Source organism: Nomascus leucogenys, chromosome 3 (assembly GCF_006542625.1).
Source record: "Nomascus leucogenys isolate Asia chromosome 3, Asia_NLE_v1, whole genome shotgun sequence".
NCBI classification, from domain to species: Eukaryota; Metazoa; Chordata; class Mammalia; order Primates; family Hylobatidae; genus Nomascus; species Nomascus leucogenys.
Window position 1 is genome coordinate 99,007,630 of NC_044383.1, and position 24,158 is coordinate 99,031,787.

The 24,158-nt window shown below is 40.2% G+C and overlaps 1 pseudogene; it reads right to left on the reverse strand.

The window, feature by feature from the left end:
• Positions 1 to 22,746: 22,746 nt before the first annotated feature.
• LOC100604033 lies at positions 22,747 to 23,928 on the reverse strand (annotated as a pseudogene).
• Between the last annotated feature and the right edge of the window lie 230 nt (positions 23,929 to 24,158).

Sequence of the window (24,158 nt, forward strand, 5' to 3'; positions counted from 1 at the left end):
AAAAACTGACTGATAATGAAAAGTAAACTTGCAAAGGACAGCAGGCATGCACTCTGAAGCCAACAGGAGAGGCGCTCACACTTACACCTCCCATGGCATTATTGCCATGCTTTATTCATTCATTTCTTTAGTATGCCCCAATAGGTGATGGTGGACACAAGCATTTGATGATAGTTTATTAACCAATTTCTACCTCTTAAACAACTCCTGGATAATAAAAAACAATAAATTTTATCTATAGAGATGAAAAGACCTTAGAAATTATTTGAGGTGGTTCACCTTAATGAGAATGAGAAGGAAAATAAGTTGCCTAAGGTCATAGAGGTTTTAAGGCACATAGAGACTGTTTTAAGGTACATAGAGTCTGTTTATGCACATTATCTCATTAAGTCTTCATTGTATGTCTGTGAGGTAGTTGTGGAAATTGGCATAATTGCTATTTTATTGAGGAGAATGTTGAGTTTCAGAAATTTCAGTAACCAACATAAGAAGAAAAGTGAGGTATAAAATTAGGTCTTGAACTCAGAGCTTTAACTCCTCCTGCAATATTCTGTGGCCTCTGAGTTGTGCCCAGAATGAGAACTTTAATAAACCCTGGACTGTATTAGCTTCCTACTATTTTTACTAAACCATTACATTTTTTCCTTGAATAAAACTTGGTATGTTAGCTCACAAAATCTGTTGTTCTATTATTCCATGTTCTGTGTAATTCTTATCAACAAACTTATTGTTATCAATAAAGCAAATTAAAAAAAGATTCATGGAGAACTACTGTTTTTCTATTCTAATTCCTGCTATCATCTTGTGTAAATTTAGTATCTACACAGGTAACATTACCTTCACCTCTTATGCCCTTGGCCTTCAAACTCCTTGACTTTTTAACCTGTTTTCCTGACCCCATATTGGATTAGTCAACTATAGGAAATACGTTGCCTCCATAATGTCAAAGACCAACATCTTAGGGGGATAATTATACTAGGCAGGGGTGGAGGTGTTGGCAGTGGAAAGATAGTCAAGGTTGGCACTGGTAATGTTACCAGTTGTGAATTTTATCTTTAATGCAACAGAAAACCATTGAAACGTTTTCAGTAACAGAGTGACATAATCAGATTTGCAATAAAAAAGAAACACACTGTTGTCTGGAAAACAAAATGAAGAGGGACAAAGGCAATTTCAAGCAATTAGAGGATTATTAAAAGGGTCGATGATGGTTTGTATCAGGTTGATGGCAATGGGAATAGAGAGAATTTTTAGGAGCTAGAATTAATAGGACATGGTCATTGGTTGAATATAGGCCTCAAGGGAAATGAAGCATTTAATAATAATAAATAGTGTTAGGCTTGGAAAACTAAGGCTAGTTGTGGAAATACTTACTGAGATAGGGAACAATGAAAAAGAAATAGGGTTAAGTTTGGGAGGAAAGGCAGATGGGAAAATGGTGAAATTAGGACTCAGTACATTCATTTGTGGTAACATAGAGAAATCTGAGTCCTACAGGGAGTAGGATACATGAGACAGAAGTTAAGAAGAAGAGAGGTTCAAGAGGAGATGGAGACTCAGGGAAATAGGTTATCACAGTTACTGTAGGTGATGGATGCTCCAAGGATGCAGATGTAATCAAATGATCCCAGCTGCAAAGTGAAGATCCATTGCATTTAGCAACATTGAAGTCAGATATGTTTTTAGTATGAGTTATTTCAATAGGTTAGTGGTAGAATCTAGAATTCAGTGGGTTGAGGAATGAGGATAATGTGAGAAAATAGAGGCAGGAATTGCAAATACTTCTTTTAAGAAGTCAATAATCCAAATACAAATCTCGATGCCATCTAAAACTGCTCTTCATACTCACTGCCCAGATAAAAATCAATCACTCAAAACTGGCAGCTCTACCTCTTCTTTTTCAGATTCATACCCACCATCTCTATCAGACTCCCTTAGCCTAGTTCCTCTTAATTTTTATGTGGGTCTCCTCATCTTCAGCCCTCTTAGGTACATCATTGGAAAGCTACTGGAATGACCTTTAGAAAACTCATATACTCTTCAAAATCCTTCCATTTCTCTCCTTGTTGTGGCTAACTTCCATTCTCTCCAGCCTGACATGGCCATTCCTGGTGCATCCCACATTCTAGCTACAGAATACTATTTCAACTTCCGTCAAGTGTCTTCTTTGCTTGGCATATATTGTTTATTTTCCAAGAATGCCTTTAATCCCTTCCTCATTCTACGTTACTTGGTAGATTCTTCTTCAGCCATCAAAATTCAGCTAAGATTTCATCTCCAGGAAGCCTCTTGGCTTCCCCCCTGCTGTCTTTATTAAATGCTGCCACAGCCCATGGTGTGTTCACCAATTTTCACACAAACTATCTTTCATTGCTTTATATCCAAAACCTTGTGCAAAATCTGAGACTAAATTGATATGTGCTGAAAGAATGAATACATGCTTTAGATACAAAGGGAAAGAAATACAGATGACCTATCGCTCTCCCCAGATGCCCATCTTAATTTATTTACACTGCAATTCAGATGACTTGAGGAACAAGACAGCCTAATAGAAGGCTCCACAGACCATCACCTCCTGCAAGGACACCAAGTTAACAAATATTACACACACAAAGAAACATCTTCAGAAGAACTAAAAATTAGGTGAGCACTCAATCCCTGGTTCTAACTTCATATCACTGGAAGAGCACTGAGAAAAGTAGGAAAGGTAGTCTTGAATCACTGACGCCTCTCCCATTCCCCCTGGCAGCAGACATATGGCACAGAGAGAGAGAGAGAGACACTGTGCTCTCAGGGAAGGGAGAGCACAACAATTGTGAAACATTGAATTGACCTCAGTGCTGCCCTGCCACAGCAGAAAGAAAAACCTGGCTGAACTCATCTGATGCCTGCCCAAGGAGGCAGTATTTAAACCAGCCCTAGCTAGAGGGGAATTGCTCATCCCAATGGTTGGAACTTGAGTTCTGGCAAGCCACATCACGGTGGGCTGAAATGTTCTGGGGCCCTATATAAACTTGAAAGGTAGCCTAGGCCACAAGGACTGTAACTCCTAGGTGAGTCCTAGAGTTGAACTGATCTCAGCCAGTGAACTTGGGGGGCACACAATCTATTGAGACACCAGCTAGGTCAGCTAAGGGATTAATTGAGCCACCCCTCTCCTACCCAGGCTGCACAGCTTGTGGCTCCAAAAGAGACCCCTTTCCTTCCTTTGAGGAGAGGAGATAGAAGAGTAAAGAGGATTTTGCCTTGCACCTTGGCTACCAGGTAAGCCACAGTAGAATAGGGACCAGTTAGGGTTATGATGTACTCTTTTCAGGCCCTAGCTCCTGGACAACAATTCTAGACACACGCTGGCCCAGAAGGAAACCTGCTGGCTTGAAGTGAAGGACTCAGTCCTAACAGGGCTTATCACCTACTGACTAAAGAGCCCTTGGGCCCTGAGTAACCAGCAGCGATACCCAGGTAGTATGCTGTAGGCCTGGCATGAGACTCTGAGACTTGTTGGCTTTAGATGAGACCTAGCACATTCCCAGCTGTGGTGGCTACAATGGAAGGCTCCTTCAGCTTGAGAAAAGCAAAGGGAAAAGTAAGGGGACCTTGTCTTGCAGCTTAGGTACTAGCTTGGCCACCTGTGCGGACTGAGGTTTCTCATCCCGCTCACCAGAAATCCGTTCCGCATGTCGGACGAGCCTCTCCGGAATCCACCGAGGTCCGCCATCAGACCCTTCAGGAAAAACACAAACACTCCCTCGTCCCCATATTAGCACAGGGTCAGGCCCATGCCATTGTCCAGTCAGTGGGTCCTTCCACCTCACAAGAGCTTTTGTAGATGCCTCCGGATGCCAAAACCGCTCAGCAGCAGAGCGTCCTGCGGCACCCAGGTGCAAAAAATTCAACACATATAAAGCATGATGCAAATAATTCGCAGGTGTGCGGGGGTAAAGTTCCCCCTTTTTAATTTTTTCAAGTTGATGTTTAATGGTGGAGTGTGCACGTTCAACAATACCTTGACCTTGTGGGTTATAAGGGATGCCAGTGTAATGTGAAATATTAAATTGTGCAAGGAAAGAGTGAAAGGCTTTAGCAACATAAGCTGGTGCGTTATCCGTTTTGAGTTGCCGGGGAATCCCTAAGGTTTGAAAACAATAGAGTAAGTGAGCTTTAACATCTTTGACAGCCTCCCCGGAGCGCGCGGAGGCTAAAAGGAAACCGGAAAAGGTATCTACACAAACATGGATGTAACTGGATTTACCAAAAGGTGGGTAGTGAGTAACATCCATCTGCCACAAATGTAGGGGCTGCAAGCCTCGAGGATTAACTCCATAATGGGGAACAGGTTGCAGTTGAGGGCAGGCGGAGCAATGCTTTACAATAGCACGAGCAGCTTCACTAGTGATTTTGAACTGCAATCGTAAACTGTGAGCATTTTGATGACGTATGGCATGGGAATTAGCTGCTCGCTGGACAGCATTCTCCGCGAGGAAACAAAGTTTATCAGCAGCTGCATTTCCGGCAGACAACGGTCCAGGCAACAGAGAATGACTCCGGATATGTCCTACAAAATAGGCAGCAGTCCGCTGTCGACAACATGATTGTAGAAGTGAAAGTAACTGGTAAAGTTCATCATCAAGCAAGGAAGAAATAGTAGCAGATTCGATATGAGTGCTACTGCGAAAAACCCACTCACTGTCAGTATAGCTGTTAGTGGGCTCAGAGGGGAACATTTGTAGGGCTTGGCATACAGCAAAAAGTTCAACTCGCTGCGGAGAAGAATAAGTAGTGGGAAACCGAAAAGGACGGTTGTCAGCGATGACGGCTGCAACACCTGTTTTTGAACCATCAGTGAACAAAAGGTGAGCATGGGCTAATGGTTGATGACAATGATGAAGAGGAAGAACAAATGAGGTACGCTGAAAAAAGGTTAACAATTTATGTTTAGGGTAATGAACTGACAATTGACCAGTAAAATTGCTAAGTGCTATTTGCCAAGAAAGGTTGAATTGATAAAGAGAAACGATTTGCTGTTGAGTAAAAGGAACAGTGAGGATATCAGGGTCTTTTCCATATATTTGGCGAGACCTTTTGCGGCCAGCCATAATAAGTTGACTCACTAATTCTGCATAAGGCTGGATAGTCTTGTGATGAGTGGAGGGCAGATGTAACCACTCTAAAGGTGAGTGTTGCCAAAACACCGCTGTGGGATATAAGTGAGGGGTAAGAATTAGCAGAAGCAGAGGTTGAGTGTAATCTATGCGAGAAACATGAGCTTGTTGAATTGCGGACTCTACAAGTTGTAAGGCTAGTTTTGCTTCTGGAGTAAGAGTCCGGGGAGAAGTGGGATCACTGCTTCCTCTTAGAATATTAAACAAGGGTAATAAGTCAGCAGTAGTAAGGGATAAAAAAGGTTGAACCCAGTTTATGTCTCCAAGCAATTTTTGAAAATCATTGAGTGTTTGCAATTTGGAAAGGTTAAATTGTATCTTTTGAAGAGAAACAGTGGTTTCTGCAATTTTTTGACCAAGATAAATAAGAGGAAAGGTTTGTTGGATTTTTTCTTCTGCTATCTGCAGACCAAAGGTAGGCAAATGCTGTTGTAAAAACAATAAGGCCTGTCGTAATTCTGCGAAAACCTCTCCTGCAATTAAAATGTCATCCATGCAATGTAAACAATAAATGTGAGGAAACTGAGCCCTAAAAGATTGTAAAGCCATGGCCACATATTTTTGACATAAAGTAGGGCTATTAGCCATGCCTTGAGGCAAGACCTTCCACTGATATCTAGCCATTGGCTGCTGAAAATTAATAGAGGGTAGGCTAAAAGCAAATCGAACTTTATCACTTGAATGGAGAGGAATTGTAAAGAAGCAGTCCTTAAGATCTATGACAAAAGCTGGCCAATTTTTTGGTATAGCTGTAGCAGAAGGAAGGCCAGGTTGCAATGCCCCCATGGGTAACATAGTGGCATTTACGGCTCGCAAATCTTGCAATAGCCTCCACTTTCCAGATTTCTTTTTAATAACAAATATAGGTGTATTCCAAGGGCTAGTAGAAGGTTCAATATGTCCAGCAAGGAGCTGCTCCTGAATTAATTGAGTGGCTGCCAATAATTTCTCCTGAGTTAAAGGCCACTGATCCACCCAAACAGGTTCATTAGATTTCCACTGAATAGCATCTGCAGTTAAGGGGGCAGCTAGGATCAGTGGCCTTGGGGAAAACCCAAACCATGTCGATCATTTTTTGGTGTAATTTGTACTGGAGCAAGAATGCCAGTGTTATGTTTTCCTAATCCTTGGTTGGGGAGCAGTCCCTGCTGGAGCAACTGTTGAGAGACAATGGGATTGGGACTAAACACATAAACTCCCATTTGTTGTAGCACATCACGTCCCCATAAATTACAAGGTAAGTGGGGTAACACATAGGGTTGAAATTTTCCCTGGTGACCTTCTTGATCAGTCCAGGTTAATATTTGTGCACTTTGCTGGGGCTTTTGAGACATTCCAATACCTTGTAGATGAGTTATAGAGGCAGTAAGAGGCCATGAAGCGGGCCAAAATTGTAAACTGAATACAGAAACATCTGCTCCAGTATCAATTAAGCCTGAAAAAGTCTTTCCTTCTATTTGAAGTTGCAGCAGGAGGTGTGGAGGCTCATGTCAAGGTTTAATGCATTCAAAAGGATTAATACCATACTGCACCAGATGCAGCAGAAGACGTGCTATTAGGAAATAAAAAGGGGGAGTACAGAAGTTGCAGGGTAGGTCTCTCGGCATCAACAGCCTGCAGCCAGTAGATATCAGAGGAACCAAAACCGCGACTGCCGTGCGCAGTAGAGGAAGCTGTTTGCCCTATTTGAGAAACATAGGGTAGAAGTAGAAGTTGGGCCACACGCTGACCTTTAGATACAGTGACCACAGCTTGAGAGGTGGAAGTCATAACTTGAAGCTCCCCAGTATAGTCAGAATCAATTATTCCAGGATAGACAATTAACCCCTTAAAGAGGACACTGCTTCTTCCAATAATTAACCCAACAGTCTCTTTAGGGAGAGGCCCAAACACTCCTGTAGGAATGCGCTGCGGACCCATTTCAGGTGTTAGTACGTAGCTGGAGGTGGCATACAAGTCCAATCCTGCTGACCCTGGGGTGGCTCGCGAAAGGGATTGGAGGGACTCATGGAGGTCACTGGAGGGACTGTCTGAAGGGCCCCTATTGTTTGTCGGGCCCGGGGAGAGGCCCACTTCTGGTTTCCCTGAGGGGAAAGAGGGTTGCCTTGAGAATCAGTACGAGACCTACATTCATTCATCCAATGAAACCCACGTTGGCATCGAGGGCACAATGAAGTAGGTCGAGCCTTAGGTGATTTCCCTGAACTTGCGGGCATGTGGCGGCATTGGTTCTTAAAATGTCCTGCTTTAGCACAATTAAAACAAGTTTGATTACCTCTCTTGTTTTGAAGCCGCTTATTTTGGCCCCTACCCTGCACCTGCAAATAAATCTGAGAAACAGGAACTCCTTTCATAGCTGCAGCATAAGCCACACCTTGATTAAAAGCAGGACCAATTTCAGAACATAAACGAATATAATCTTCCAGAGTCCCATTTTTCTTGTATGGGCGAATAGCGGCTTGACAAGTGCCATTCGCGTTTTCAAAAGCGAGTTGCTTTACAATAACAGTACAGTAACAGCTACCCATAACAGGATCTTCAGTGGGGTCTTTGCCATGCCACCTACTTCCCTGTCTGCAGGCTTTGCCAATGCATGGGAATGTGAATTTGGCTCCCCACAGCCACCGAGTGGGGAAGAGCACCAAGCAGTCTCTGAGGGTCCCCAATTCCAGGCATTGGCTCTTGGATGACATTTCTGGACCTACCTTGGACCATAGGGGAGCTCACTTCCCTGAAGGGTGAGTCTCAGGCCAGGCAGCAAGCTGAGTGAAGAGTCCTTGGGTCTTTAAGGGAACATCTGCAGTAGCCTGGCAGTACTCCCCATGGGCCTGTGGTGTTGATGGCCATAGAGTGAGGCTCCTCTGCCTGTGGAAAGAGGAGGGAAGAGTGGGAAGGACTGCATCTCCTCGTTTGAGTGTCCTCTGAGCAGCAGTACGGTAGAGTATCAGGTAGACTTCTAAGGTTTCTGAGTCCAGTGATTGGCTCCTGGACAGCACCTTTGGGCTCTCTCAGTGCCTAGAAGAACTCACCACCTTGAAGGGAAGGACACAAGCCTGGCTGGCCTTGCCAGCTGCTGACTGCCTCAAGGCATTTAAAAATCAAACTCCTAAAGGTCAAGGATAAAGAAAGGAAACTAAAAGCTGTAAGAGAAAAGAAACAAATAACATATAGTGAAGCTCCCATGCATCTGGCACCAGATTTTTCAATGGAAATCTTACAGCCCAGGAGAGTGACATGAAATATTTAAAATGCTGAAGGGAGCGGGGGAAGCTTTTACCATAGAATAATATACCTGGCAAAAATATCCTTTGAAATTGAAGGAGAAATATAGACTTTCCCAGACAAACAAAAGCTGAGGGATTTCATCAACACCAGATTGATCCTACAAGAAATGCTAAAGTAAAAATTTACTGAAACAAATGATAATGGAAAGATAACATACTATAACCTGTGGGTTATAGTGAAAGCAGTACTAAGAGGCAAGTTTATAGCTATAAGTGCCTGCATCAAAAAAGAAGATAAGGTCAGGCATGGTGGCTCATGCCTGTAATCCCAGCTCTTTGGGAGGCTGAGGCGGGTGGGTCACCTGAGGTCAGGAGTTCAAGACCAGCCTGGCCAACATGGTGAACCTCTGTCTCTACTAAAAATACAAAAATTAGCAGGGCTTGGTGGCAGGCACCTGTAATCCCAGCTACTCTAAAGGCTGAAGCAGGAGAATCACTTGAATCTGGAGGGAGAAGTTTGCAGTGAGGCAAGATCATGCCATTGCACTCCAGCCTGGGCAACAAGAGCAAGAGTTCGTTTAAAAAAAAAAAAAAAAAAAAAAGATAAGTTTCAAATAAATAGCCTAATGATGCATCTTAAAAAAAAACTAGAAAAGGAAGAAAAATAATGATCAGAGTTAGTAGAAGAAATAATAATGATCAGAGCAGAAATAAATAAATTTGAAATGAAGAATGTAAGACAAAGTATCAACAAAACAAAAAGTTGGCTTTTGGAAAAGATAAATAAAATTGACCAACCCTTATCCAGGCTAATTAAGAAAAAAATAACAAAGACCCAAATAAATAAAATTCAAAATGAAAAAAGAGACACCACAACTGATAACTACAGAAATTCAAAGAATCATTAGTACCTCCTATGAGAAACTATATGCCAATAAATTGGAAAATATTTAAGTGGATAAATTCCTAGATGCATGCAACCTACCAATATTGAAACATAAAGAAATCCAAAACCTGAACAGACCAATAACAAGTAGTGAGATCAAAGACAAAATAAAATGTATTCCAGTAAAGAAAATCCCAGGACCTGATGACTTCGTTGCTGAATTCTACCAAACATTTCAAGAGGATCTAATACCAATCTTACTCAAGTTATTCTGAAAAATAGAGGAGGAGAGAATACTTTTAAACTCATTCTACAAGACCAGTATTACCCTGATATCAAAACCAGAAAAAGACACATTAAAGAAAAAGGAAAACTATAGGCCAATATCTCTGATGAATATTGATGCAAACATTCTCAACAAAATATTAGCAAACTGAATTCAACAACACATTAAAAAGATCATTCATAATTGCCAAGTCGGATTTATCCCACGAATGCAAGGGTGGTTCAGCACATGCAAATCAATCAAAGTGTTATATCATCTAAACACAATGAAGAACCAAAAAGTATGATCACTTTTATTGATGCTGAAAAAGTATTTGATAAAATTTAACATCCTTCATGATGAAAATCCTCAAAAAATTGAGGCATAATAAAAGCCATATGCAACAGACCCACAGCTAGTATCACAATGAATGGGGAAAATGGAAAGCCTTTCCTCTAACATCTGGGATATGACAAGAATGCCCACATTCACTACTGTTACTCAACATAGTACTAAAAGTCATATTAGGGCAATCAGATGAGAGGAATAAATAAAGGGCACTCACACTGGAAAGGAAGAAGTCAAATTATCCTGGTTTACAGATTATATCATCTTATATTTGGAAAAAACTAAAGACTCCACCAAAAAACTGTTAGAACTGATAAATTCAGTAAAGTTGCCGGATAGAAACCAACATACAAAAATCAGTAGCATTTCTATATCCCAACAGCAAACAATCTGAAAAAGAAATCAAGAAAATGATATATTTATAATAGTTGCAGATAAAATAAAATACCTAGGAACAAACTTAAAAAATGGAAAAAATCTTTACAATGAAAACTATGAAACTCTGATGTAAAAAATTGAAGAAGACACATGAAAATGGAAAGATATTCCATGTTCATGGATTGAAAGAATCAATATTGTTATAATGTCCATGCTATCCAAAGCAATCTACAGATTTAATGCAATCCCTATCAAAATACCAATGAAATTCTTCATAGAATTAGAAAAAGCAATTCTAAAATTTATATGAAAGCACAAAAGACCCAGAATAGCCAAAGCTATCCTAAGCAAAAAGAACAAAACTGGAGGATCATATTACCTAACTTCAAATTACACTACAGGGCTATAGTAACCAAAATGTCATGGTACATAGATCAGTGAAACAGAATAGAGAATCCAGAGATAAATCCATACTTTTAAAGTGAAATCATTCTTGACAAAGGCACCAAGAATCTATATTGAAGGAAGAACATTCTATTCAATAAACAGTGCTGGGAAAACTGGATTTCCATATGCAAAAGAATAAAAGTAGACCCCTGCCTCTCACTATATACAAAAATCAAACCAAAATGCACTAAAGACTTAAATCTAAGGCCTCAAACTATGAAACTACTAAAAGAAAACATTGGGGAACTCTCCAGAACATTGGGCTGAGCAGATTTCCTGAATAATGTCACACAAGCACAGGCAATCAAAGCCAAAATGGACAAATGAGATCGTATCAACTTAAAAAGCTTCTACACAGCAGAGGAAACAATCAACAAAACGAAGAGGTAACCCACAGAAATGGGAGGAAATATTTACTATCCATTTGACAAGCGATTAATAAACAGAATATATAAGGAGCTCAAACAACTCTATAGGAAAAACAAATCTAATGATTTGATTAAAAAATGTGCAAAATACCTGAATAGACATTTCTCAAAAGAGGATATACAAATTGCAAACAGTATATGTAAAGGTACTCAACATCATTGATTATCAGAGAAATGCAAAACAAAACTACAATGAGATATCATCTCACTTCAGATAAAATGACCTTTATCCAAAAGTCAGGCAATAACTAATGTTAGCAAGGATGTGTATAGATTTATCTCTAGATAAAAGAGAACTTTTTGTACACTTTTGCTGGGAATGTAAATTAGTACCATCACTATGAAGAAAAGTTTGGAGATTTTTCAAAAAACTAAAAATAGAGCTGCCATACAATCCGGCATTCCTACTCCTAGAAATATACCCAAAAGAAAGGAAATCACGTATGGAAGAGATCTCTGCACTCCCCTGTTTACTGTAGCACTATTCACAATGGCCAAGATTTGGAAGCGATCTAAGTGTCTATCAACAGATGAATGGATAAAGACAATGTACATACGTGCAATGGAGTACAATTCAGACATATAAAAGAACGAGCTCCTGTCATTTGCAACAACATGGATAGAACTGGAAGTCATTATGTTAAGTAAAATAAGCCAGTTACAGAAAGACAAACATTGCATATTTCATTTATTTGTGGGAACTAAAAATTAAAACAATTCAACTCATGGAGATAGAGAGTAGAAGGATGGTTACCAGAGGCTGCGAAGGGTAGTGTTGGGGGGAGTGGGGATAGTTAATGGGTACAAAAAGTAGTGAGAAAGAATGAATAAGACGTCGTATTTGTTAGCACAACAGGGTGACTATAGTCAGAGATCATTTAATTGTACATTTAAAAATAACTAAAAGAGTATAACTGGATTTTTTACAACACAAAGGGTAAATGCTTGAGGTGATGGATACCCCATTTGCCCTGATGTGATTATTATGCTTTGCATGTCTGTATCAAAAATCTCATGTAACTAATAAATATATACATTACTGTGTACTCATAAAAATTAAAAGAAAGAGAAAAAAAAGAAAAGAAAAAGAAAAACATCCAGATGACTTGAAAGGCAGAATAATTGGTTTTTATATTTCAGGTAAATAATATTTCCAGAAATACATAGAGAAGTAATTTTCATGAGGTGTGAAAATACAGGTTTTAGCTTATGCAGTTTGTAAATCAAATCAAATGGGATCACAAAATAAATATTAGAATTTTCATTCTTTATTGTCTTTTTCCGTTAATTTTGAAGATTTTATGGGCATATGTATTTTTAAAATTCTGTTAAAGTAATGAGGCTTGGCAATTAATTTCACAAAGGATTAACTCTAGTACATATATATTAGTGTTAATCCTTTTTGGAATAATTATTTATAAAATATAAATTTTTATATTTATATAAAATTTATATATAATATAATATAAAATTTATAAATTTATAAATATGTAAATTTATATATTTATATGCATACACACAGTTTAGTAGTTTAGTAGTTCCTGTGTAATTAAGTAGGTTATGTAGGCAATATGAGGACTTCTGAATAAGTCTTCAGTTGCTACCATGGAAACAATTTTTAGAGTTGTTCTGCAGAGTGATGTGATGCTGATTAAAGAGTTCAAGCACTTCATTTTAAAACTAATCCAGAGTCAGCCAGGAAGAAGCTGCACATTGCAGAGCTGGCCCACCTCTTGCTGCTGAGCTGGGCTGTGCTGGGCTGCTCCTGCCAGGTTGCCATGGCCAGCAGCACTTCTTTACAACCTTCTTGATCTAAGGAGGCCAGGAGGTAATTTACAGCATGGCAGCTCTGGTGAGCCTTGTCAAAAGGTTAATAGTTATGAACTTTCCAGTTAAGAAATGTATTATGTACTGCTCTGTAATCTGTGAGTGCTTAGCCTTAAAGGGCTTGATGAAGATAATATTCTGGCATTTTACATTCTGACACGAACTTCATAACCATTAAAAACAAATGCTTGGCAAATTAATGGCTGTTGGATCTTTATTAACTTGCAGTGAAATATAATATCACTTTCATTAAAATATATTGCTGAAAAATGATGGTGAGAAAAATGTATTCTGAATGACAGTGAAGCTGTGAGATCCTACGGCTGTTTATTTTATTACTATGGCAACTGTGATAAAAACATATACACCACCAATGTTGTTTCCTTTAGTGAAAATTCTAAATTATAAATCGACTTGCTAACTAATTTTAAATTCTTACTTTTCAAAACAAGGTGTTATTTTAGGGGTAAATTTCTAAAACTGAAGTTTAGTCTCTTATTAGAAATACAGATGCAAAATGACTGCAGGACAATTGAAATTTAAAATAGTCTAAAACATTGAAAAAACTTTTCTATAGCTGAATTATCCCCAGACCACTTACCCTTTATCCCTTTGCTCTTTTTAACTTATCAAGAATACAGTGCTGTGTAATTATGAAAATCTCAGTATTTGTTGCTATGAATCAGTGTAATGATACTTATCAAATCATTTAAAGAGAAGTTAAATTTTTGCCATTTTAATGGGCATTAAAACTGGGTTTCACAAAGCCATTAAGGTAAAAAAGCATCATGCCCATTTTATAGAACATGTTCTATCTGTTGTGCCACACTTAAACCAAGCTCTCTGTCAAAAAACAAACTGGCACATGTGAGTATTTACAAATAGACATAGACAAAGAATATTTTCATGTGTAGACACTTGTCACCAGTAAAATAAAGTAGTTTGAATTACATTCAGCGGAAAACATACTGAAATCTAGGTTCATTTCATTCATTGATTCATAAACTATTTACACCCTACTACTTCTGTGTAGTGTGGCAGGGATGTAAAGTTGAAACATACACATCCAGGTACCTTTATACTCAATCATACTCTTTTTCTTCTGTCTTAATCTGTTTTTGTGCTCTTGTAGCAGAATACTACTGGCTGAATAATGTATAAAAACCACAACATACCACATTACAGTTCTGGAGGTTGAAAAGTGACATGGTTTATCTGTGTCCCCACCCAAATCTGATCTTGAGATCCCACATGTTGTGGGAGGTACCTGGTAGGAGGTCACTGAATCATGGGGCAGGTCTTTCTCATGCTGTTCTCACAGTAGTGAATAAGTCTCACGAGATCTGATGGCTTTATAATGCAGAGTTTCCCCGAAAAAGCTCTCTCTCTCTTTGCCTGCTGCCAACCATGTAAGACATGACTTGTTCCTCCTTGCCTCCCATCATGATTGTTAGGCTTCCCCAGCTATGTGGAACTGTAAGTCCATTTAATCCCTTTCTTTTGTAAATTGCCCAGTCTTGGGTATGTCTTTATCAGCAGTGTATAAACTGACTAATACAGTATATTGGAACTAGCAATGGGGTGCTGCTGAAAAGATACTCAAAAATGTGGAAGCAACTTTGGAAATGGGTAACAGGCAGAGGTTGGAACAGTTTGGAGATCTCAGAAGAAGAGGAAAATGTGGGAAAGTCTGGACCTTCCTAAAGATAGGTTGAGTGGCTTTGCCCAAAATGCTGATAGCAATAAGGAAATAAAGCGCAGGCTGAGGTGGCCTTAGATGGAAATGAAGAACTTGTTGGGAACTGGAGCAAAAGTGACCCTTGTTGTATTTTAGCAAAGAGACTGGCAGCATTTTGCCCCTGCCCTAGAGATTTGTGGAATTTTGAACATGAGAGATGATTTAGGGTATCTGGCAGAAGACATTTTTAAGCAGCAAAGCATTCAAGATGTGACTTGGGTGCTGTTAAAGGCATTCAGTTTTAAAAGGGAAACAGAGCATAAAAGTTTGGAAAATTTGCAGACTGACAATGCGATAGAAAAGAAAATCCCATTTTCTGAGGAGAAATTCAAGCTGGCTGCAGAAATTTGCAAGTAACAAGGAGCTGAATGTTAATCACCATGACAAGGTGGACAATGTCTCCAGGGTATGTCAGAGACCTTTGTGGCAGCCCCTCCTATCACAGGCCTGGAGGCCTTTGGGCCCAGGGTCCCTCTGCTGTGTGCAGCCTAGGGACTTGGTGCCCTACACCCCAGCTGCTCCAGCTGTGACAGAAAAGGGTTTAAAATACATCTTGGGCTGTTGCTTCAGAGGGTGGAAGCCCCAAGCCTTCACAGCTTCCATGTGGTGTTGAGCCTGCTTGTGCGCAGAAATCAAGAATTGAGGTTTGGGTACCTCTGCCTAGATTTCAGAAGATGCATGGAAATGCCTGGATGCCCAGGCAGAAGTTTGCTGCAGGGGCAAGGCCCTCATGGAGAAGCTTTGCTAGGGCAGTGCAGAAAGAAAATGTGGGGTTGGAGCCTCTACACAGAGTCTCTACTGACACACCACCTAGTGAAGCTATGAGAAGAGGGCCACCATCCTCCAGACCCTAGAATGGTAGATCCATGGACAGCTTGCATCGTGCACCTGGAAAAGCCACAGGCACTCAATGCCAACCTGTGAGAGCAGCCAGGATGGGGGCTGTACACTGCAAAGCCACAGGGGCGGAGCTGCCCAAGGCTGTGGGAGCCCACCTCTTGCATTGGTGTGACCTGGACGTGAGACTTGGAGTCAAAGAATATCATTTTGGAACTTTAAGATTTGACTGCCACACTGAATTCCAGACTTGCATGGGGCCTTTAGCCCCTTTGTTTTGGCCAATTTCTCCCATTTGAAATGCCTGTATTTACCCAATGCCTGTATCCTCATTGTATCAGGAAGTAACCAACTTGCTTTTGATTTAACAGGCTCATAGCTGGAAGGGACTTGTCTTGTCTCAGATGAGACTTTGGACTGCGGAATTTTGAGTTAATACTGAAATGAGTTGAGACTTTGGGGGACTGTTGGGAAGGTATGATTGGTTTTGAGATGGGCGGACATGAGACTTGGGAGGGGCCAGGGGTGAAATGATATGGTTTGGCTATGTCCCCACCCAAATCTCATCTTGAATTCCCACGTGCTGTGGGAGGGACTTGGTGAGAGGTAATTGAATCTTGGGGATTGGGCTTTCTCATGCTATTCTCGAAACAGTGAACAGGTCTTTATCAGGGGTTTCCATTTTTGCTTCTCTCTCATTTTCTCTTGCCACCACCATGTAAGAAGTGCCTTTTGGAGGGGCATGGTGCCTCATGCCTGTATTCCCAGCACTTTGGGAGGCCAAGGTGGGCCAATCACCTGAGGTCAGGAGTTTGAGACCAGCCTGGCCAACATGGTGAAACCCTGTCTTTACTAAAAATACAAAAATTAGCTGGGTGTGGTGGTGCATGGCTGTAATCCCAGCTACTCGGGAGGCTGAGGCAGGAAAATTGCTTGAACCTGGGAGGAGGAGGTTGCAGTGAGACGAGATTGCACCACTGCACTCCAGCCTGGGCAACAGAGTGAGACTCTGTCTCAAATAAAATAAAATAAAATTAAAATAAAATAAAATTAAAATAAAATAAAATAAAATAAAAGAAGTGCCTTTCACCTCCTGCCATGATTCTGAGGCCTCCCAATCCATATGAAATTGTAAGTCCAATTAAACCGCTTTTTCTTCCCAGTCTCAGGTATGTCTTTATCAGCGGCATGAAAACGGACTAATATAGAAAGTCTAAAGTCAAGGCAGCAGCGGTTCAGACTCTGGCTCCATTGCTGTGTCCTTCAGACAAGTGGAAAGCTAATCCTCACATGGCAGAAGGTGGAAGGGCTAAGGGGCAAAAGGGGGCCAAACTTGACCTTTTATAATGACATTAATCCCATCCATGAGGCAGAGCCCTCAAGGCCCAATCAGCTCCCAAAAGTCCCACCTCCCAGCACCAGTATGATGACAACCATATTTCAGCATGAGTTTTGGAGGGGATGAACATTCAAACCATAGCACCTTCTTTACTCCATTAAAGATGAAAACTTTGTGATTTCTGTGTTGAAATTGAAACTTTTTTGGTTCTAAGGTTTTGTAATTACATGCACTCTTTGATTGATCAATTTTACTGATGAGGAAAATGAAAGAACCTGTGGTTTCTTTTTAATTTTTCTTTTTTTAAATTTTTCCCTCTGTTCCAGAGCATGGTGTTTTCCAATTAGAAGTCAATAAAAACAGTGATTTAGGTATTTTTGAATAAATAAAAAGTAGCAGTTCCTTATTTTTGTCCTGCCTTTAGTCTACAGTCTACATTTTTGGCAAAAAGTTTCATTTTGCAAATCTTTTTCCAGTATGCAGTGCCTGTGAGTTTCAAGTGCATTTGTTAATTTGTTGCATTTTCTTCTTTTGTCCTTTCTCCCCTCACCCCCATTTCATCAACAAGAACAACACGTCATTTCAAATATCAAGGTATAATCATTCTCCTGCATGGCAAGCGTATTTGGCCATACTTTGGGAAGTATTTATGTTTTCTCTGAGAGAAGAGTCCCATTATCTTCATGGCAAGTTCACATTTATGACTATGGACTTCATGCCTATCAAGCAGCCCTGAGAGCCAAAAGACAGAATCAAACTGGATTCCCAACTTATTGTGTATAGCTTTTACCAAAAAGGTTGTTGAGAAGATTGGAAAAGACAATATATATGCCTGGCTAAACAACTAATTGTTTTCATCTTTATTTTTCCCTGCTTTCATTTCTATTTTTTTAAAATAAAGCATTATAGTCATAATTTTCACTCTAGTGAAGAACTCATAAAGGTATGAAGGATAGGCTTGGCATGGCAGCTAGAATCCGATAGCACCTGTATTTTTATGCACCACTATGCTTGGTGGATTGATATCTTGTATCAATTCATGAGACAATTGCTCCAATTCTAGGCATGCCTCTCCTTTGAAGGGAGAAAAATAGGGCAGTGAAAAACAGTAGGATCTAGTTGCACCTGTCCCCTTTTATTTGCTCAATTTTTATTTTGAAAGAATCTCAAGCCCACATAATACTCATAGACAGTACAAATAGTAATCATTGTCCCCTGAACTGTTTGAAAGTTGCTAATATGGTATATAATCCCCTCTGACTATTTTAGTATGTATTTCCTACAAATGAAGACATGGTTCTACATAAACACTAACATTCATCATGAAATTGACACTGATACTGAGACATTACTGCCTTCTAATCGTCAGACTCTATTTAAATTTTACCAAGTGTTCCAGTCATATCCTTTATTACCAGATGATCTGGCCCAGTATCACATGCTCATCTAGCTGTCATGTTTCCTTAGTCTCTCTCACTGGGGAGCAGGTTGGCATTGGTCTGTCCTTGGCTTTTATGACCTTGGTGCTTTTGAAGATTACAGGTCAGTTATCTTTTAGAACATCCCTCAATGTGTTTTTATCTGAGGTTTCTTCATGATTAGATTTGGGTTATGAATTTTTGGCAGAAATACCACAGAAGTGTTTTTATTGCATCTTATTTTTATTTGTACTATGTTATAGTGACTCTAGGGACATTAAGTTTGATAAACCTGATCAGGTGGCTTTTCCACACACAATTACATCTTTATTTATACATTTATCCGTATATATTAAAAATCATATGTTCACACCAATGCCTCTAATTCCAAACCAAAGCCACAAGATTTCTTCTAGGTTTTTCCTTTTCCATAATTGCAGCTTCTAACTGCAACAGCAAAAATCTTGGCTTTCGTAGTCCTTAAAATATTTACTTATTTCATCAATCTCCCCAAATGTAACTAATCTTAGGCCATATCCACCTCACCTCACACAAATGCTATGCTTCCTCTGCTCAGGCCCTACTACCCCCTGTTGAACCACTCTCCTACTCTAATATTCTCCTCACACCCTTGGGCTGTCACATTCGGAGCTAGGCTGCCCCTCTGTGTGAGCCTCTATACCTCCTCAAGCTCTAACACTGATCTGGGTCCCTCCTCCCCTGCTTACCAATGTCTACCTTGCTTTACCTCCCCTAATAGCTTTTGGATTAAGTTATTTAGGATGGAAGGAAAGGAAAGGGAAGACAAGGAAAGAAGAGGGAGTGAAGCAAAGAGAAGGGAAAGGAGAGCAAGACAGGAAGAGGAAGAAGAGAAGGAAGTTGACTTCTGTATTCCCCTGCTTTCACTCCCGAGTTCTTTCTGCTTTTGAATTCATTGCCTCCTTTACACCCATTTTCATCTTCAATTAATATTATGTTTTTACAAATTGGAGGCCTTTACCTTTTTGCCTCTGTTTTTTAAAATTTTCCAAATTTATTAAGGCATAATTGATAGAAATGAATGTATGTACTGTATTAAATATGATATTTCTATATACACATACACTGTAAAGTGATTATGACAATCAAGCTAATTAATGTATTCATCATTTCACAGTTACCACAGTTTTTGTTGTTGTGAGAACACAAGATCTACTCTCTCAGCAAATCTCAAGTAAATAAAATACAGTATTATTAACTATAGTTACCATGCTGTATGTCAGATCTCCTGAACTTACTTATTCTGCATAACTGACACTTTTTACACTTTGACCAACATCTCCCCATTTCTCCCAATCCCTAGCCTCTAGCAATCACCATTCTACTCCGTTTTGATGAGTTTGACGTTTTAAAATTCCACATACAAATGAGATCATGCAAGATTTGCCTTTCTGGGCCTGGCTTATTTCATTCAGCATAATGTCCTCCAGTTTTATCATTGTTGTTGAAAATGGCAGGATTTCCTCCTTTTATCCATTCATCTGTCTGTGGACACTCAGGTTGATTCCATATCTTGGCCTTTATGAAAAATGCTGCAATGAACACGGAAATGCATATATTTCTTTGAGATACTGATTTAATTTCCTTTGGATATATACCCAGTAGTGAGATTGCTGGATCTTATGGTTATTCTATTTTAAGATTTTTGAGGAACCCCAATATTGTTTTCCATAATGGCTGTACTAATTTACATTACCACCAACAGTGCACCAGGGTTCCCTTTTCTCCACACCCTCACCAACACTTATCTTTCATATTTTAGATAATAGATGTGAGGTGATATTGTGGTTTTAATTTTAATTTCCCCAATAATTGGTGATGTTGAGCATTGTTTCATATACTTCTTGGCTATTCCCATTTCTTCTTTTGATAAATATCTATACAGGCACTTTGTCCATTTTTTAATCGTATTATTTGCCACTGTTTTCTTTGTTCCTGTTTGCTCAGCTCGAATTCTATGCAAATTTCAATTAGTTTGGGAAAATTATCCCTAGTGAAGGTAATGATTTTGAATATCCTTTTGGAAATACAGCTCATCCTCACCCTATATTCCTTTTTATCACTTTGGACAAATTATTTAATAGGCCAAAGCTTTACAAACAAATTAATTGGCTAAAAGATGAACTCATATGCATTTTGATAACTTGAATGTGTGTGGCTACTTAGACTCCATCAGCAGAGAAAGCTGAGAAAGTAACTGTTTTATAATAAGCTTTTGAGTGGGGAAGGTCACAGCCAATGGCCATGATAGAGTGGGTGGAACCAAGTTACTGTGTTATTTAGCACAGTCCTGCCCATTAGTTCTGAATCAAGTCTGTCTCTTAAATTACATTAATGTTGCTGGTAATTTCAAATCAAGGAAACGTGGGTACTTTTTGAAGGAAGAAGTTTTGAATTTGTTGGTGACAAGGCAAGAGATAGCTTTAGCTCGGATTTGGAACAAAGAAGAAAACAATCTGGATCAAGGCAGCCTGTTTCAGAGGCCAGCCTGGTGTCTAGTGGCAATACCAACCTTCTGGGAGCACATCTAGTTATGCTGGCCTATCTCAACGATACAAAAGGAAAGCACACAAAGGAATTTTGCCTAAATTTGGACTGGAGTTTTAAAGGTGATCAGCAAACCCTTGGGTGCTGTCTGTGTCGTAGCAGTGGGGCTTTAATTATAAAATCCCCAAGTTCAATACATAATCTATAGTTGAGTTCCAGTGTTCCATAGCCCAGGAGGAAACTACTGTTACAATAACTTATTGTACATTTCAAAATAGCTGAAAGAAAGATTTGGAATTTTCCCAACACAAAGCAATGGTAAACATTTGAGGCATTGGATATCCCAATTACCCTGATTTGATCACTACACATTGTATGCATGTGTTAAAATATTGCATGTACCTCAGGAATGTATACGATCATTATGTATCAGTAAAAAAAGGTTTGAGGCCACTTGTCTAATTCCTCAGCCTTTGTGACGATTTCTCCTCAGAAACTCATTTTTGTGTATGTGTGGGTTTTTTTTGTAGTTGTTTTTTTTGAGATGGAGTCTCACTCTGTCGCCAGGCTGGAGTGCAGTGGCGCGATCTCGGCTCACTGCAAACTCCGACTCCCTGTTTCAAGGGATTCTCCTGTCTCAACCTCCCAAGTAGCTGGGATTACAGGCACGAGCCACCACGCCCAGCTAATTTTTGTATTTTTAGCAGAGACGGGGTTTCACCACATCAGTCAGGCTGTTCTCGATCTCCTGACCTCGTGATCTGCTTGTCTTGGCCTCCCAAAGTGCTGGGATTACAGGTGTGAGGCACTGTGCCCGGTCAGAAACTTTTTTTTTTTAATTAAATAAAAGCATGTAAAATTTCATTTTATAAAAAAGGCCATTTCTATTTTATTTCTATTATTATCCACAGACATTTGTTTATTTTTTATTTTTATTTTTATGAGCAAATTCAAATTTATTTTAATGTCATGTCATTTTCAATGTGTTTAAAAACCTCATAAGTTAGTAGGAGCCCTAGTTTCCTGGGACAGCATACCAGAGGTACTGAAATTTGTTACCTTTCCCTACAAACCCCCAGAAATTTAATCCAAGTCCATAGCTTCAGAAAGCCAGGAGTTGTATCTTCAGTCAGTCTACTCCTCTGGTTCTTGGTTTTTCTTTCAAGGGAAGGAGATCACAATATTTCAAAAGTGAACAAAACCAGTTGAGCTTCCAGCTCAGTTTTCTGTAAAATGGAGTGAGGGAAGACCCCACTGACTCCAGAGAAAAGGGTAAGGTTTAGATGGATTATTTCTTTACAGCTTTGTGAAAATGGGAGAAAAAAGATTGACAAATGAAGATCCATTTCATAGATAAGAATCGCTTCATAAATGAAGGCTCCAGCTCCTAAAATGGGAGGGGCCTGACTGTACAGCCTGAATCAGATGAGTAATCGGCCACACTGAATAAAAACAATCTGAAAAATAATCCTCCTAATTTTGAAGCCAGATAAAATACTTGGGGAGAATGGAAAAAAGAGGAAAAAGCCCCAAACAGACGAAAAAATGCTAACATCAGAATGGTATAAAAAAATTCGACTGAGTTTTCAGTGGTGGTGCCTCATTTAGCCTCGTTCTGTAGTAGGGTCACAAACCTTGACCAAGCAGAGAGTAGAAGAAAAGGCTAGAAAGAGGGGCTTGAAGACAATGAATTTTGACTCCTGATTTTATTATTCAATTTCTTTTTTTCATTTAAAGTAGTCTTCCGTGGCTGGGAAGCCTCGCCTCCCAAGACCAGAGTCAGTTGGAGCCGGTGTGGAGGCAGGGAGACCTCCACTCTGCTGGATGTCCTAGGTGGAGAAGAAGAACTGCACTTCACAGAGTCTGGGGTGTGGTGGGAAGGGGATGAGGCAGGAGGAGCAAGCTGGGGAGATGGGACCCACCTCAGTCCCCAGCTTAATTTTCTTCTAATATTTCCCCACTGGTGGCATTTTCTGCAGTCTTGGAGGACTTCTTTTTTTTTTTTTTTCTGGGTTTTTCGACTTGCAGAACTCGAGGAGGGCCTTTAGCTCTGCATCCTGGACCTCCATCTCAGACATGTAGAGGTCAGGCTCGAGGGGACTACTGGTTATCTGCATGGGGCCACTGGTCATGAGCAGAACTGTAAACTTAAACTGGGCAACAAATTCACCCTCCTTCTCATAGAGAACATTAAATGGTTGCAGCAGTTCATGTTTGGCGCACTCCACCACACCTACCCGAGCCTTCTTCTCATCTTCAAATGCTCTTAAAGTAAACAGCATGGCATCAAAACGCCTTTCCATCCACTGAAGAAGGCACGTGAAGTTTTCATTTTCAGTCCACACTCTTCAGGGGAGTCTCATTTGTAAATAGTGGTCCTCTGTCCTGCATCCTTGGCCTTGCCCTCTCCTGAGCTGACGAGAACATCCACAGCATAGACCTCATATACCTCAAATTCAGCTTTTTCGTGGTCCTTCTTCTGCTGGTCTGTGGGATTCTGGATAATGGTTTTTTCTCCATTGATGACATGCTGCTTCAATTGGTGTGACAGAATACCTTCTACTGGCCTGTAGTTAAATTACTGAGCAACTTTGTTCCAGGCTTCTGCCACTTGTGTGTTCTGATTTCCTGGTTTGACCAGGCGTAGGGCAGCTTCAGCACAAAGGTGAGCTGCCTTAATAACATCTGCTTTCCTCCCTGTTACTTGGGTCCCCTGAGCTACCTCAACCACAAAAGTATGAGCTACATTAGCGACGAAGCCATCCACATGGACCCCAAGGTCAATTTTTACCAAGTCACCTCCCTTGAGAATATAATCCTGGCCACTCTTCAAAGGGGAGAAGTGACATACACAGTTATTTACTGAAATACTGGTGGGAAAAGCAATGCCTTTCTTCATTTCCTTTTCTTTCTTGAAGATTTTCCCGTTTCTTCCATAATCATGGCATCACCTGTCTCACACAGGCTCAGTACCAATACACCTGAGCTAGATGCTTCCACCAAGGACGGAAGTACCCAGTTGGCAATGTCGCTCCCCATCTTATACTTGGTCACGACCAGGTCTTCGGCGATAGTTTGCTTCTGCTGCTGGTCCTCACCCTACATCTTCCTACCACCACCACTGCAGCCTCGTTTCCCCTGAGCCGCCGCCTCTGTCTCCCTTCCTTGCTGCACGCTGTGGTCAGAGCCCCCTGGATCCTCGAGGAGAGGGCGAGCGAAAGCGCGAGCTAGCAAGGGAGCTGGCGGGCAGGCAAGCGTCATCCACAGATATTTAAATGAAAGAGACAAGCATACTACATCTTAAAATTTTGAGAATTGAGGGAAGAAAGACAGTC